Below are 16,161 nucleotides of genomic sequence, written 5' to 3' on the forward strand. Positions count from 1 at the left end.
GATGAATATATTAAAATTATCAATAAATACTTTCATTCTCTTAATTTAAAATATCATGTGCAACATCATTCCCTGCATGGTCATTATGGTGAAACTGTGGAATGTTTCTTGGAACCATGCTTTCTGTCTGAACTCACCATGTCTAAAATTCCATCCTGTACCCAGCCAGGGCTTGGTAGTTTTTTGTAGACACTGAGTTTATATCAGGTAGCATATCACTGATAACAGATTTCTCTGTGTGTAAAGAAAGTTTTATTCTTGGAGCAATACATCTCATACATATAGTGAAAGTTGACCTGAATAATGGGCAGTAGGCTACATCAGGTTTTGAAAAGCAGTCATAAAGTAAACCAAAATTATTTTCCCCTGTAGCTTGTGCTACCAATGATTAAAAAGACCTGAGTTGTTGAGACTCTGACTTATATATGTCCCACTCAAAACAGTGTGGCAAATTTGTCTTTCTCTACCACTGACAGAAATGCTGGCACTAGTAACTGACTCTCTACACTGCTTGACACTGTACTACATACATTCCACTACTGTCACTTGAATTCTGCAGATATGGTGCAGGACATAATACTTGTGGGTAATATCAGGCTATTAAGAGCTTCTTTGTTTCAATGTTGGTTAAATCTCATTTTAGTTAGAAAAAGAACAATTATGAATGATGCCTAAGCGGTATCAATTTTTACTTCAGAGTGGTGTTTTGGACCTGTTTAAAAATAACTCATTTGGATTGCTCGAGAGGTAGCATTGCTCTCTTTGTAAATAACATGAAAGATTCAGTAAATTTTATGCTACCAGATGACAAAATTTAACAGCAAACATACCAGACTGAGTCTTTAAATATTTGCTTATAGACTTTCAATTCCTCTTATTTTTCATGTAATACATCATTCTCAAAGACTCATTTATTTTAATACATAAAAAAAGATTCCCTATGTCTATATTGGAATTCTCTTCAATATGTGTCTCAGTGATATTTCGAAGCTACAGTGTTTCTATGAAATATACTATTTTACTACATAAATCTACTCTAAATTTATTCATTGATTTATATGAATCAATGAATAAGAGATGTAAGATTAGTGAAAATAGACCTTTCATGAAAACATTAATGTATTAATTATATGGAAATGTAACTTTAATTGGTTGAAATACAGAAAGCATCATATATTCATAGCTGAGGACTCTAGTTACTTATTATTGTGTTAAAACTACTCTAATATTTGGTAAAACAACTAGCTCACTTTATTTCACAGTTTTGTATGTCAGGAATCAAGAGGGGCTGGAGAGCTCTTCAATCACCTCTGTTGTTAATGAGATCCTTCAGTATTCAGCTAGCAGAGAGCCTGGTCTGGAAGCTCCAAGACAAGGTAGAGTCTAAATAGGGACTGTTGGGAGGCTGAACTCAGCTGTGAGGCCTATCAGGTGTCTATCAGCAGCCTGTCCAAAATGACAATACTCAAGGACTTCAAGGTGTTATATGTAGAGTATCTCAGGCCTTCTATTGAGTTCTTAAACATAGAACATGGAGGCTGATGATTTCTTATACCTAGAAAGGCTGTTAATCAACAGAATGTAGAGAAAATAGGAGTGTATCTTAAGGCAAGCCCTGACTCTTGATAAAGGGATGCAGTCTACCTCTCAATGAGAAGAATGATAAAATTTCTGGGCTCATGGTTAATCTATCATAAAGTTAACTTTCTGGGCCAGTCCTAACAATACAGGGAAACTGGCAAATATCGTAGTAGACTTTTTGAGTATTGTACAACATCTTGTAATGCTCATAGCTTATTGTATATTTTAGGCTTTTGTAATACATGTACACATAACCTAGGTTAGTTTTGCTCTGAAACTGAATAGTAACTTAGGTTTTGATAAAAATATCAACAGCCAGCACCTGTGACCAAAGCTATACAGCATGTGCCTGCTTCTTGTGGTGCTTAAATGAAAATACCAGGCATACCCTGGTATCATAACATATGTGTGGAATTCACCACTATAGTGGTAGCATGTTTACCTGTATTATCCATCTAATACAAGGCAACTAAAATCAACATAATGTTAGCTTGGCTTCCTATATTTATCATTTTGTAAATATTTTTTCTCTATTGTTTTATTTGTATTTCATAAAAATCAATGCAGGTTTGGAAGACTACAATTATCATTACTTTAGAGACTCATGCTTGACAATTTAGAAGGAATATACATTTCCTCTCACTGACAGCAGAGAAATATTTGAGTTTCAAAAATTTATTTGCATCAGTTTGCCCCCAAATTTCTGAACACCTAACACTTTCTGGGCTCCAAATTGGAGTGTATAAATATAACACAAGAAAAATAACTGTGGGTTACCCTAATGCCTGTAGTTTCACTTTGTGTGTTATGCTTCCTTGCATATTTTATTAATGCAGCCCCACAGTGATTGTAAGATAAAGACAGTTTATACAGCACTACCTTTACATTTTATCGCTTCATATACCCTCAACACCTAAATGAACTTTGTCTCATGTTATCATGTAATCTTATTTTTAAATCAACGACACATGATTATTTACTAAAATATTTAACTTTTACATTTCATACAAAAAACAGTTGCCTACATCCTCAAGGCCTTGCAAAGTATACCTCTGGGAAGCCTGTTTCCTGGCTTTCGCGTTATTAATAAAAAGTGTAGTTTCTTAGGGTTGAAGATGGTATATATGCTTAAGACAAAGAAATGTTTGATTTTGGAGATTTCTGCACCATGTAAGCACAAGCTTACAGGCAATGCATTCCTGAAAAACTCCCCATAGTTTGCAGGTTAGAACTTCTTCCAAACTGTCCTTTTGTTAGCAAGGCTGTGATGTGTAGTGTTGGTTATATTCCCCAAACAGTTCCCCAAATGGCAGTGGCTGATGGCAATATTGTAGGGTGATAGTCTGAGTCCCACCTGAGCTTGCTATGGCTGGGGAACAGAAACTTAAGGCATTTATCAGAAGCCTTTAAGGGCTGGCTGAATGCTCCTACAGTTTTCAGCACCTTATCCATCTGCAAATGTCCCCTCACTGACCACCTGGCTATTCCAGTTTCCCAGCTGCCTTCTCTTGATATCTTCCCATATAAAATCCAATGAGCTTTTGCACTACCCTCTACTGTCGAAGCAATCAGACAGTTTTGTCTTGTTTTGTTTTGTTCAATTGTTTTTGCTCTCCACAGAGAATGGCTGTGTTCAGTGGTTTCTTGCTGCTAGTCTCTGGTTTCCAACCTCAAGCTGCTGAATAGTATGGTTCAGCCTGCATGGGAGTCATTCAACCTACACGGGAATCTTCACATCCTGAAGTGCAAACTCACAAATGTTTCTTTAGTCTCTAATGTCAGTAAGAAAAGATTAAAATGGTAAGGCAAAATGTTGTTATTTCTTTGTTGTTTTATAGTTTGTCTTGACTTTATCACTCACTCATTCCTCCCGGTCCAGATGTAACAAAATTATGCACATTATATGTTATACAAATGACCCAGAATTTGTAGTTATTTTCTTCTAGCAGTACTGTAAAGAGATATAGTTTGATATGGACATTTTAGCAAAATAAAAGGACTTTGTCTGTGGACTCATGACTTTTCCCTCCTCTTCCCATCTTCTTTCTCTTCCTGTTCTGTCTTCTCCAAATGGAACTAATTTATATTCACATGGAACTAGATATTTATTGCCTGTGTTACTGCCTGGGATAACTGGAGCAACTAATTTAGCCTTTTACTCTGCAAAATCCTTTTTAATAATTGTGCATAATTCATCAGGTTTTTTGGATTATCTGAAGAAATGCAATTAATTGCTTAATCCTTAAAGAAAAGTTATTTCTATGCTTCCTTTTCTTCACTTAAATTTTGCTCTGAATGAAATGTATGCCTAAACTAAATCATACTGAAGTGTAAATGAATGATTAGATTTTTTATAGGTCACCTTTTTTTGAGATAGATGTGTATCAACCTATGGTGAATTTGTTTAATTAATTCTTTATTTTTATCTTGTAGCTAATTTCAAACATAAAAGAGTGGATGAGAAGCATGAAAGAAAAGGAAGGATTTGTGTCTCATAAACTACTTACATTTATGAAAAAAATCAAAGTTGACTTAGAATAGTGATGCTAGAGAGCAACAGGCCCTTCGCCTTCTCTGAGCCTTGTGAGTGATGGGGTGTTCAGTTAGTGGATCTTCAGAGAAGAGAAGGCCTTGTTGCACCAAGTATACCTGCCTGCTAAGCAGCACCCTTTAGACAAGACTGGAAGGAAGTAGGAGTGCCTGCAGTCCCTTGCTAACGCGGGGCGATGCTCTTTGTTGACGTGATTATATCCCATGGCATTCTGTCACCCACACCCTTGTACTAGTTTTGTGGCCATCTTGTGATTTCATAAGACTTCAAAATGTAGAGTGAAGCAATGTCTTCCTGGTTCTCTCTCAGGAATTCATGGAGGAAAATAAAAAGTGTGAGAAACATCGCGTTTCCACCTATCATCAATCTCCTCATAATACCAATCTACAGAAACACTGCTGTCAGCAACCCAAATGTGGCTCACACGTCCAGCTGAAATGCAGACTGCCATTTCCTTGACTAAGAGCTGTAAAAGTTGATAAATAATTGACTTTGAAAAAATTAGTTCCATTCTGTCACATAGTAATGTGGTCAGTGTAACTACAGATATACAGATCAGGAGATGAGAGGTACCTGAAAATGCAAACTAATGTCTACAAGTTCAGCACAAAGAGATGAAGTTGCAATTTTTCTAGTACAATTTACTGCAATACAATCTGAGCAAAGCACAAACACAGTGCTGATTCTCATAGACTGAAGGTTTGTAAATTTTAGCAGGTGAAGATTATAAGAAAAATATGTTGTTCCCTTAGGTTTCTAGTGAACGGAAAAGACAAGCAAGGAGGAAAGTCTTCGTCTAGGCAGAGTTTGTGATGGCCAGTAGCTGTATAGACCTCTCCAAGTGTGAAAATAAGCCAAAGTATTTTTAAAAGCCCTTAGAAAATTGGAAAACATGAAGTAGTAATTACTTTTAAAGAAAGCATTGCAATAATTGAATACAATTTAAAAGATTTGTTTATCATTTTTATTAAAAAATATAGTCTGTTCTCATTCAGATGATAGCTATTCAACTATAGCATCTGAGAACTTGACTAAGAGGTCCACTGGAGGACAATATACCATCAGTATCCTGAATTCATAGAACTCCAATGAAGACTGACAATATTTGTTGTCCCTTTCTGCTGTCTTTTCTGTATTTCTCTAGAGAACATCTCTACCCACCCCTTACATAATCTACAGAGAGGAAAATAACAAATAAAATCACAATATTATTTTAGTGATTATGGGCTGGTTAAACCAACATTGATGCATCCTCTATTTCATAACAAATTTGCAAGTCAAACACATTTTCCCACCTTCACATCTTATTCTGAGGCTGAAGAATCCGCTTGGGATTCAGACCTCCATCTGGCCCTTCTAGTTCCATCATTGTCATAGGTAATGAAGAATTTGCAGTAATTTTTCAGAGGATGGCTTTGTTCACTGATATGTGAAATAGAATGGAACTAGGTCGGTTTTATGCCCAACTATGGGAGTCTTTTCAGGCTAAAACATACAGATTAAAATCATTTGTATCAGGAAAAAGATAGAGAAGCTAGTTCTGTAGGGGAGAGTATCATTGAAACTCACTCTTGACCTTAATAACAGATGAGGGAATTTTTCCTTGGGATTAAGTCACACAAATAAAAGAAGGATATTCATTTTCACATCCATAATTCTGAAATATGTCCACAATACATGTAATCTGGCATAGGCATTGATGGCACTCTCTTTGGTTCTTCCCTTTGCTTGCTTTTAGAATGAAAGATGGGTTTTATTGCAAGGAATAAAAAAGGGATCTCATCTTTAAACATGATGAGAAAAAATAAGAGTGGAACTGAGTCCCTTCACGTGGGCTAGTCAAGCCCTCATAACTTCATTTCCAAGCAATGTTTGTGCAGGCTGACTACATCCCAGGGCTTGCAGCAGAGATCTGAGCAGACAAGCCTTTGAATTGAAATGAGCGCCCGTGGCCTTAGAGGTGAGGCGCTGGCAGAGGTTCGGTGACCCTGGAAACAAATTCTTCAGCAGCAGACCCTTCAAAAGAAAACCTGTGATTAAGAAGATAGAATAGCAATTGGTGACTTGATTACAGTAGGAGGACACTGGAAAGTCTACTTCTAGAAATGGGGAACATTTCTTCAGTGCTAATTGTCTGTCTTTGCTCTTAAGGTCTACAACTTTATTTTATTTGCACGGCATTGGCATTCAGTGACAATTACCTTCCTCCCTCCTCCCTAAGTGAGAGAGCAGAAAGTTGAGGATTTTCCTTCAATAGCTTTCTTGCAGCTTAAGAAACAAGCCATCAATGCAAAAATACTAACTTATTATCTGCTCCGTAAATTCTTCCAAAGTTACCAGTGACCTTAGCTCATTGATCATCAATGTTATTTACATACCTAAGGAGCCATAAGATGTCAGGTCTCAAACTATTTCACTTTAAATTCCCTTTGAGTGATTTAAGGCTAGCCTATGTGCAAGTCCATATATGAGATCCCAATTCACTGTATTTATTTGTTTGTTTACTTATCTACAATAAACAGCAGAATCAGTGGGATAGATTATGCTTATTTTAAGCCCTGAATACAACAATATAACTTATGCTACCTCTATACTAAAATAATGATCACATGTGTGTTGTGATTAATACTGTTGCTTTGTGAGTTCCTCAAGCTCACTATGTCTTTTTCATCTCAGTATCTCCCACAGTGTCATAGCCACAAGCTTGATTGAATATTGTTTCAGTAAATACAAATATTTTATCATTCTTTCAGTTTGCCAAATAGCTCCATAATACTGGATTTCATTAAGCTATCAAAAATGTCTATCTCGTTTTGGAAATTTTACTGGGAATGCTCCCTTGGAAATACCATATCATTTGTGCTTCTCACTCAGATTACTGATCCTTGTGTTTATGACCTAAAGGTGGTTTGGGATCAAACAAATGCTGATGGCAGATCTGTTACTGACATCATTTTTTTTTTTCTGGAAGGAAATATCTTCTTTGAGTTTTTTTTACCAGGGTGGTGGGGCATTAAGCAATGTACAGTGCAGAAATACTGTCCAGTTGACACCGGTGGTACATGAAAATTCTGTTACCCTTGTCCTTCTGGGCCATCCATCCCTTCAGAGACAAGCGTTTAAGCTTTTTTCATCAAAACAAATCAAATTCCTTGAACCGATACTATGCTTGATAAACTTCATTATAAAAAAACAACAGTGATGATTATCAGAACAATGGCCCATGGTTTCCATGAAAGAATGAGGACATGTGTGTCCCATTTTTTACCCAATAATCACCAGTCTTGCGAACAACAATAGTAGACACAGACGCAAAATTATAACCAGAGAATTCATGTGTTACTGTACCTCCAAAGCATAGTGAATAAAAATGAAAAGCTGTTAGGAATAGCAAATGAGTTGTAAGAGCAAGTAATTTCGAATTGAAAGATAAACAAGTCATTTTTATCTTCAAGGAACCCACATCCAAAAAACAAAAAACAAAAACAAAAACTAAGAAACTATAGATGTTGGGAACATTGAAGGGGAAATAAAAATTTTAAAAAAGGTGTATCTGTTTATCTGGTTTAAAAGACTCAAAGCAAAAAGACTCCCAGTGCCACTTGGAACAGAGAGATAACCACCTTGCAAGCACCTTCACAGGAAATGCTCAGTCTTCAAGCATAAGTTCAGAATGATGAGGTAAGGAACTTCATGATGTAAGGAAGACCTGAACAAAACAGCCCAGCATATTTTCAGACCAGAGAAATTCTACAATTTTAGTTAGAAGCAGAAACCCCCTAAGGTGAATAACTAAACAAGTCTACATATCTGATGGTAAGATTCATTTTGCATCCCCTATCCAGCTGCACAAGAGCCACAACCTGCTTTACCACCTCCTGCTTGACACCCTAACCCCTGCAGGATCGTAGGGATTAGTGAGTTGTCTCTGGGGAAATCACATCATTCTGTCATATCAGATTAGTATAAATCAACAAGTCATTTCATACTAAAGAACTGCAATAAGACCAAGCCTCTCACAAAGGAAGGGTACAGCAACCTAAAAATAACAAAGTCAGTTAAAGAAATACCCAAAAGCAGTAAGATATTCTCAAACCTTCTCCTCCACTGCTGTGGTAAGCAGAATCCTTGAATGACTGCTAAGATTCCCAGTCATTCAGAATTCTGCTTATGGAATTCCCTATATGGAATACATACAGGACATGCTCGCTTGCCTTGAATTTAGGAAGGAAATGTGATTAATAAAATATTGTTCCTCTGATTTGTTTACTTTATATAGCAAAGGTGCTGGAGCCTTTGGTCTTGTAATTGGATATTTTATAACTCCTTCATTAGGCTATAACTCATTTATAAAAGACTGGAAAACTACTACTGACTTTAAAGAAATGGGTACCATGTTGTAAGAGGACCATGCTAGCAGGAAACTCAGTTTTAGAAAACTAAAACAGGAACCTGAACCCTATAAGAATAAATTACGTCAGTCTACAAACTGAATGAAGTTTTGAAAGAATCCCAAGCTTCAGACAAGAACAGTCAGGGCCAAGCCTGGGAGCCTGGATCAATTGTACTGTATTTACCTCACATGTTCAAGGTCCTGAATTTGATTCCAGCCATGAAAACAACCAAAAAGATAAACAGAAACAAAGAATAAATTACAGCCAGATAATCCTGTAATTTCCTTGATTTTAGTCTTATGAGATCCCAGAGACCCAATTATGCCAAGTCTGAACTTCTATCTACAAGTAACATGGATTTTACACTGCTGTGATTGTAAAGCGAGTTCTCTATTGCACACTGTGTTATGACTTAGCTGAAGTAAGTTATAAATATGAACAAGAGGTGAGCCAGAAAACTCAATACAAGGCCACGGAGTAGATTTGTAACTGGCAGGTGAAGAACAAAATACAATATGTAGCATGAATTGTTAGAAGGTCTTATTAATAAAATCAAACCTGATGCCAGTTATTGGGGTGAATGCCGGAAGATCAGAGAAGCAGAACAAGCCACAGCTACCTCACCTTGCCAATTCCTCAGCTTATCCTGTTTCCTCAGACTGGAAGCCTCTCAATCCTCATCCAGAATGAATCTCAGCTGAACTGCTGCTCAAAAGCCTAAAAGCTTAAACAGTTCTAGTTCCTGCTTTTCATGCCTTATATAACTTTCTGCTTTCTGCCCTCACTTCCTAAATTTAAAAGCATGAGTCACCATGCCTGGCTCTTTCCAGTGTGGCTTTGAACTCACAGACATCCAGATGGACCTCTGCCTCCCAAGTGATAGGATTAAAGGTGCGTGTGCCACCATTTTCTGGCCTCTATGTCATCTAGTGGCTGTTCTGTCCTCTGATCCTAGATAAGTTTATTAGGATGCACAATATACTGGGGGACACAATATATCACAACGATAGATGCCAAACACTCAGTACATTTAAAGCTCTCCAGGACAGACAGAATATGATCTGCAACGTTCCCATTTGTACTTCAGGGACCTTGAACACTAGCTCACCCTGACTTTGGAGCTCAGTGTAACAGGCTTTATTGGGTTTTGCAACTAGAGGGCATCCTATCTGGGGTGAAGAAGAATATGTGCTAAGTTGTTCTAGCTGCGCCTTCCTTAGCTCAAGAAGTGATACCCCACCACACTCTGGACTTATATTGGGAGACAAAGTATAAGAAAGAGGGTGATAACTAGACCAGGCCCTGTGTCAAGTTGTTACTCATAGATCACTAATTATCTAACCAAAGCAGGACTTCAGGAGGGGTTGGACTACTTCCAGGGAATGTTTTTGGAGACATCGAAGTCAGTAGAGAAGGGAGTCTAATAGATTGTAATATGAGGGACCAGACAATAGAAAACATCACACCCCAACTGAATACACAAGGAGTTTCTTCAGATGTCTTGGTGAGCTTTGTGGACATTGGGAAAGTGTAGATGGATGACACAGTAGTTCAAGATGTCAGCTGTGTGGTTGTTACTTCTGGTTCCATGCAAGGGCCATAAGCCAGGGGAAGATCTGGAAGTTCTGAAAGAGACTGTGGGGAAATCTAGTAAGTTTCAGGGACTATTTTAGACTTCCAAGTTGTTTACTTTCCAGTCTTAATGCACTTCCCTCCAGTATGAAATGTCTCTACTCATAGGAAACTGATACACAGCCATGACAAGTGAACCAAGCAGGAAGATGAAACAAATTTATTTTACTACCCCTAAGTACAGAATGAGTGTGTTATGTGGAATGAGATACAGAAGTACAGAGTAAAAATAGTTAGGACAATCCACAATGCATTGATTAGCTGAAACATCTTTGAGCCCTATCCAAGTGACCAATATCACTCTAACATATGGGGATCTATCAAATTCCAAGAATCTTCTGAGTCATCACAGAGTCATATAAACTTAAAGTAGTTCAAGGACTGTGTTTCTTAAATGAATGATGGAGAGGAAAGAATAGATAGAAACAGTGAATGAAAGCAAACTTAAGGAGCTGCGTTTCCAGAGGCAGTCACAGAGCACAGTTAATTATAGCACACACATTAAAAAAAAATTCACCATCAATTTCACCCTGTGTAGTCAAGGTACTAGCAGAGGAAAACAGGAACATTATCAGTGTCTGAGCATGCAGCTCACTCATCTGCAGAGAATGCTATTAAGTGCAGAGTTTATCCCAGGTAGCCATACACCCAGGTCAGAATTGAGAGCTTCATTGCTAAGACAGGGAACAGAAATAATTTTTTTTTCGAGATAAATACATTAATGTACTTGCATGTGGACACTCAGGGGGCTTTTGTTGTATTTTTGTTTTGAGCCTTTTTGATTTGTTTTGCTGACTCTGAACAAGACGATTTTTTTCCTTCAAGATTTTATGGAAGAATGAATGTTTCGAGCATAGTCAAGGAAAACTACAATTAAAAAAAGAGTGAAGGAGATATTTTGTTGTCCACCAATCATGCTATATATCCATGAATTATAACTACAACCTTGCTGTATCTATATGCGGTAGAGAAGAATTAAAAGCCAAGAGAAATATCTCAGCTATTTCAAAATTTAATATATGAAAAAGTGTCAGTTTAATCTAGATAATCTGTGATAGGAGGCTTACTAAATAATATTTATTACTGGCAACATAATCATACAAAACATGTTTGGATTTTCTCTGACATGTATAAAACACATTCCTGAAAAAAATAAAGATTTTTATGTATTTTTATTTTATGTGTATGAGTTTGTCTGAATGCATGTATATGCACCTGGCACCTGCAAAGACATGAATAGACTATCAGATCCTTTATAAATGGAGATTCATATAGTTGTGTGCCCCTTTGTGGGTGCTGGACACTGACCCTGGACCTTCTGCAAGAGTAGCCCTGTTAACCACTGAGACATCTACAAAGCCCCTAGGAAGGAAAACAAACTATTTAAAATGGAACAAACTAAATTGTATGAGTGATTTGAAAGAAACCAAAATAATATATGTACAAGAGTCTTCCTTAATGAAGAGTAGAAACCAGAAGCTCCATGAGAGCAGTTTACTGCACAAAGTGAAGAAAAATTATCACAAGATCTATTATAAATTAAGTCCATAGAAAATTAATGGATTGAGAAAATATTTATGTAATGCAGACTACACAGGGTTAGTCTGCACAATAAAGAATATTTATGTGCTAGTAATGAAAAGTCAACCATCCCAATAGAATAATGAGAAAGTAATGTGAATAATTTACCAAAACGCAAGTCTAAGTGACCGATAATCATACAAAAAGTTGTCCATGTTATAATGATAATGATAACTCGTTTTTGCTTTGATTTATATTTCCTTGCTTGTGATAATGTGTTTTATGTACCCATAAGCCTGGCTAAAGACTACAAATGGGATCTATTTCTCTCATTGCCGCTGGAGAGGAGACCAGGCTGTCAGGTGGGTGTGGACATGGACAGGGAAAGAGGATGAAGATTGTAAGATTTGCTTGTACACTTCCATTTGGGAAAACTCTCTGTGCATCTATCTTAAAGGATTGGCATGATACTGTTCAGCTACATTAATTCTCTTCTAAGAAATCCTTTCAGAGATGCATTTGCAAGAGTGAACAAAGATGTTCATTATAGCATTATTTATAGTGACAAAAGCAATATAAATCTGTTGTGAAAAAATGGCTTAGTAGACAAAGAGCTTGCTGTGAAAACATGAGGAACTCAATTAGAATCCCCAGAATCCAACATAAAAGGCAGCCAGGTGTGGCAGTGTAACCTCAGCTTTAGGATCTGGGGACAGAAGTCACAGCAGAATCTCAGGAGCTCCCTAGGTAGCTAGTCTAATCAATCACTGAGCTCCAGTTCACTGAGAGACTCTGTCCAGAATAAAACATACATAGAGATAGATGAAGGCACCCAACATCAACATCAGCCTTAGGCCTCCCTGCAAGCTCACCTATGGGTGCTCCAGCATAGACACAAACATGCACACACGCACATGCACACACATACACACATACAAACACAGACACACATATGCACACATGAATACACACACACATACACATACACACACATGCACATATACACGTGCACACATACAGATACACACACATACACACACGTGCACACACACATGAACATACATGTACACACATGTACACACATACACATTCACACACACACATATGGATACACACACGTGCACACATGCACACACACATACACATGGACACACAGCACACACATGCACACACACATGCATACACACACGTAATCACATACATAGAGTAATATAAATTTTTATAATTTACCATCCAGGTAATGTTTTACTCACATTCACACTAGAAAATCACACAAAATAAAGAACTTAGAAATACATTTACTGAAGGGAAAACTATTTGATGAACATTTTAAAAAAAAATATGCACAGCAATAATGACACTTCATAGTAGCTAAAACTATGGAAAATGTAAATTTATAATTATATGCTCAATATATTTTTTTTTAGAATTCTAAGAATTCACACTATTATCTTGATAGTAGTTATACATGTAAGTGTGTACCTGGGAATATGATCATAGAATGTATATATACATATGAGCATATATGCATAGCAGACACACGCTTGAAATTTTTCATAAGAAAATTATCTGAAAAAACTATCAAATATTATCTTGCATTATTGATGTCCCTGTCACCGTGATAAAGCACCATGACTGAAGGCAACTTAGCAGAGAGTTCATGTTGTCTTCTGGTTCCCGAAAGCTCAGACTCCATTATGGCAGCTGTAGTTGGGAGCAGGAAGCAGAATGATTACGTCACCTACCGCAAGCAAGCAAAATGCTAAGAGAGCGAACAGGGAGTGGCAAGTGTCTTAAAACTCTCAAAGCCCATTTCCAGTGACAAATTTCCTCCCTCAAGACCACACCCCCTAAACATCCCTGAACAGTGCCACTAGCTAAAGATCAAGTATCAGACGCCTGAGTCTAAGGGCAAAATTCACTTTGAAATCATCACATACGTTTCCTATGGAAACATTAATTACTGCATTGGAAATTACACATTACGTAATTGGAAACTATAAGCCGCTCCTTATTGGTGATATCTGGAGTAAGCCCCACCTCCCTCAAAAAGATTCGCACATGCATCTGTAGCAGGAATCTTAAAGGTTCTTCTTAATAAAATCAAACCCGAGACGAGATATTGGGGTCCATGCTGGTAGATCAGAGAGACAAAACAAGCCACAGCTATCTCACCTCGCCAGATCCTCAGCTGGTCTTTTCTCCTCAGACTGGAGGCCTCTGAGTCCTCATCCGGAATGGGTCTCAGCTGAATTACTGCTCAAAAGCCTGAATGCTTAACCAGCCACATGCTTAACCAGCCAAATGCCGAACCAGCCAAATTCCTCTAGTTTCTGGTCCTCACGCCTTATATACATTTATGCTTTCTACCATCACTTCCTAGGATTAAAGCCTTGCTTCCTGGGATTAAAGGCGTGAGTCACCATGCCTGGCTGTTTCCAATGTGGCCTTGAACTCACAGAGATCCAGAGGGATTTCTATCTCTGGAATGCTAGGATTAAAGGTGTGAGTGCCACCATTTCCTAGCCTTTGTATCTAGTGGCTGTCTGTTCTCTGACCCCAGATAAATTTATTAAGGTACACAATATTTTGGGGAACACAATACCACCACATGCATCTTCATAGCTAGAATCTGAATATGCTTTGTTTACGGCAAAGAGAAATCTGGATTTTTAGCCAGGTCACTTTAAATTGGGGTCTGCAAAAGATGAAGTGGGAAGCAAAGAGAGGATGGCAGTCACAGTGATGAAAAACCGAGACCTCTTAGGGACCTGCCCAGCATCCTGAAGTAATCTTATGTAAACCCCCCTTTAAGTGGAAAAAAAAAACGCTCCCCCTTCTCCTTCTTCCTCTCTCTCTTCACGAGGCTGCGCACACCTCCATTTTCTTTCTCTCTCTCTTTCCCTCTCTTCCTCTCTCTATGCCTCTTTCTTTCTCTTTCATCTCCCATCCCTGCTGTGGGATGTCATTCTTTATGCTGTGAATGTGTGTGTTGCTCTGCTTGGTTGATAAATAAAATGCTGATTGACCAATAGCCAGGCAGGAAGTATAGGTGGGGTAAGCAGACAAGGAGAATTCTGGGAAGAGGAAGGGCTGAGTCAGGAGTCCCCAGTCAGACACAGAGGAAGCAAGATGACAAGGCAGAACTGAGAAAAGGCACCAAGCCACTTGGCTAACCATAGATAAGAATTATGGGTTAATTTAAGATGTAAGAGCTAGCCAGCGAGAAGCCTGAGCCATTAGGCCATATAGTTTAAAAATAATATAAGCCTCTATGTGTTTATTTGGGTCTGAGCAGCTGCAGGACCAGGTAGAGCACAGAAAAACTTCTAGCTACACTCCCCCTTTAATAATAAAACTTTCCATATGGATGCCTTGCCTGCATGGTGTGAGTAACTTTCCCCTGAACCACACCATCGCCTGCCACATCTGCATGGCACCTTGGCTCAAACCTTCCAAGGCCTCTCCTGTGCCATTTCACAACATGAAGATCTTCCCAAAAGTAGGAAAAACAATGAATTAAGTTTTCTCTAAAATTTCTAAGAGAAAGAGCCCTGATTCTCACCAGCATAGGATCATGCCAGACTTCTGAAGGGCAGAGTGGAAGGTGATTAATTTGTGTTGCTTTCACTCAGCGTGTGTGTGGTAGTTTGTCAGAATGCCAATAGGAAACTTAGGAGATACATGTCATTTCAGCTTTTTAAAACACGTAGGCTATCTAATACAACTGGAGCCTCAGTTTACAAACGAAACCCACAGTCATAAGGCTGTTTAACAAGGCAGGCCCACACATGCTCTGGCTGCTACTGTACTTAGATGCTTAGGAATGAGGAACTTCCTCTATCCAGAACTGAGAGTCTTTGAACTTGTACTTACAAACCTTGCGTGCATGTAGAACCTGGCCAGCTGCAGGTGTTTTGTCTCAGGTGAGGAGGTAAGGACTTGGATTTGAAGTCAGACAAATCTTCATTTCAATCCAATTACTATCTGGGTGACATAAAACAAGCCATTCAGTTGAGCCTGTTGTCTCCTGTATAAACTTAGAAAAATAATTTCTACCTTATAGAGTGAGAAAAAAAGCATTTGCTGAAATAATCTATGAACAAAGTGTCCGAGAGCGAGCCTTCTATAGATTTTGTTTTTAATAAATGTTATTTATTGTTGGCAGAGACTATTACTTTGTTCTAATGACTCTAGGAGGCCTTTTTGTTCCTCCAGACAAGGTTTTAGGGTTTGTTTCTACCTTTTCTCATATCTGTCAGGTTCTGATTAAGGAGTGGTGGTTAGTGCCTGTGGCCAGAATTACAGCTACAGACGGGGGAGCTATTAACAAAGTACAAGTGTTGAGGAAGTAGCTTTTAGAGATGTGGGCTTCAGCCATCCATAATGTGAATCCAGGAGCAAAAATGCACTATAAATAATATAAACTCATCCCATGGGATTATATCACAGAGGAACAAAGGCAGAAAAAAGGTCCTGGGA

This window comes from Peromyscus leucopus, chromosome 17 (assembly GCF_004664715.2).
Source record: "Peromyscus leucopus breed LL Stock chromosome 17, UCI_PerLeu_2.1, whole genome shotgun sequence".
Lineage (NCBI taxonomy): Eukaryota > Metazoa > Chordata > Mammalia > Rodentia > Cricetidae > Peromyscus > Peromyscus leucopus.